At 33.0% G+C, this 2384-nt stretch overlaps 1 protein-coding gene across 1 annotated transcript in view; it reads left to right on the forward strand.

The window, feature by feature from the left end:
• Positions 1–1527: 1527 nt before the first annotated feature.
• LOC109533474 (soluble guanylate cyclase 89Db) overlaps positions 1528–2384 on the forward strand; it is a gene marked incomplete in the record, with an annotated part of 17489 nt that continues 16632 nt past the window's right edge. The window contains 1 exon segment of the mRNA XM_048670368.1: positions 1528–1704.

A 2384-nucleotide genomic window follows, 5' to 3' on the forward strand; every position in this document is an offset into this window, starting at 1 on the left:
ATATGGAATTTTCGAGTAATTTTTGTACTCGTTTATTACGATTTATTATTTTATTTATAGCATTATGGCTTCCGTATGAGTAACGCTACTCATAATGCGGCAACTTCTTCCATATTATGGACAGTCATCAGATCTGTGATATCTAAAGGGTTTTGATTGTTGTAATCGTTCGTAACACGTATTTCATGTTGGTCACTACATTTTCATTAAAACTTAAAATTTCTTTATTCTAATTTATTTTCCTGACTGCGTGTATTTGTTTTAATATTCTTATCTATCCTGGGTCTCAGTCAAAGTGTGAAGTAAAAATGCTGAAACATTGTTTATTTCATTACGTTTCGGCGAGACAACAGCGCCATCATCAGATTTAAAATTTACACAAACTCATGATTCGTAAAAATCAACGTTCTTTTAGGTCTTTGCCTCCTTGAAACCTTAAATTTGTCTTTTTTTACAATTTGACAAACAAAAACAAAGACAAATTTAAGGTTTCAAGAAAGAAAAGACCTAAAAGAACGTTGCTTTTTACCAATCATGAGTTTGTGTAAATTTTAAATCTGATGATGGCGCTGTTGTCTCGCCGAAACGTAATGAAATAAACAATGTTTCAAATTTTTCAAAATTTCTTGGCAAATGACTGCTAGAGGCTTGCTATCGCCAGCGTTGTGTTCTGCTGGGCATTTAAGAATATTTTTCCAGTACTTCTGAATTGTTGCAGGATCTAATTTGCCTCAAGCTCTCTTTAATTTTGAGACTGGATCTCTCCGGCTTTATTCATTTAAAACAGCATTTAGATCTTCAGTAGTCCAGTCAAATTAGTGTTTCACCTAGGAATTCAACATAACAAGCTGTAAACTCGTATAAACCTTTATCTATCCTAAAACTTGTTCCAAAACCTACTTATGATAGTGCGGACGCGACTGTAGATAAGGTCAAAGGTGACAAACACTTATTTTTGCGCATTTTTTGCAAATATTTCGTTTCCTGTAAGTTTTACGGTATTTGAATTGATTATAAATATTGTAGCCGATTAAATTCTCTACAACTTTTGTTTCAAACATTTTTCTATACGTTAAACCGTTTTAGAAAATAGAGGGGCGGCGAGTGCGCAGTGCTTAACTATATACTGGGTTATTCATTGAACTTTGGACACCCCGTTTGAACATGCAATTTGAAAATTAGAGAAACATGAAACATCTAGTTTATTTTAAGATAGCACCGATTGATACAAGGTGTCTCAAATTAATGTGACCCATCAAACTTTATTTTAAATGGAATGCCGTACTTTCTGTTGCAGTTCGTGTTCTCAGGACATCAATATCCAAAATAATTCAATTCATATTCCTTATCCCGTTATTTTATCGCATTTGCCGGGCTCCGTTTATGGATTAATTTATATCCCATAGAGATCAGTGAAAGCCTTTTTGTTTTATGTGATGTCTTATATAAACTGTATCCTTGAACTGTAACGTTTGTTCTTCACGGAAGTCCTGCGACGCAGGACTTCTGCAGAAGGTCAAAGCCAGTACATCCATCTAGGCGTCGGGACGCGCTTATTCCTGAAACTCACATTAGAAGTGACGCACTCTGTGAACTGATGGTGTGAAGAGAAGACGCTCAAGTTTTTAGCAGGAAATTTCGCGCGTGCTTTAAACCACCTGTTACTTGTTGCAGGACGAGCCTGATTTGTGCAAATATTTCCTGGTAAATTTATATTTTAATTTCGTGTTGTATTAAAACAAATATTTTACTTCACAATATCTAATTTATTTAAAATTTAATTCCACAACTTTTGCTTCTGTATTGTGGTTTGTGTTTTTGTCACAGTTTGATTTATACATACTTTAATATGGTAAACAGTCTGTTTGGCTTCAGTGTTTTCCAACGATTTATTTGATATAGAAAGTTTTTTCAAGTCGTTTAACCTGAACTCTTAATAATTCGTATTATTTGATTACACTGATTTATTTGTTTTCTTCGATATTTTGCTTCCTGTATACATTATTTACGAATTAATATTCGTTTCGTTTTATATTCAATTTCTTGGGTGTTTTAGAACATACAAGGTTCGATAACTGTGATAAATGTCAGGTAATCATGCGAAATGTATTTGAGGAAACTAATATTACAAATTAATGTGAGATTTTCAAACGTGTTTTACCCAAAAATGTGCAATTAAAAAAAATGGACATCAAAATCGGACACAATTTTTTCAAATTTTGATACACATATTTTCAATGGCCTTCAGATCAGGGTGCAGGGGAGGCTAATCTAACGATTGAGTCTGCAGCCGAAGGAAATAAATTACAACGATTTCCTGGTTGATTTATTTAAATATTTTTCAATATTTTTAAAGTCAGTTGGTATTTTTTTATTTTTTGAAA

This window comes from Dendroctonus ponderosae, unplaced genomic scaffold (genome assembly GCF_020466585.1).
Source record: "Dendroctonus ponderosae isolate FM_Combo_2020 unplaced genomic scaffold, Dpon_F_20191213v2 Dpon_F_20191213_1, whole genome shotgun sequence".
Classification (NCBI taxonomy): domain Eukaryota; kingdom Metazoa; phylum Arthropoda; class Insecta; order Coleoptera; family Curculionidae; genus Dendroctonus; species Dendroctonus ponderosae.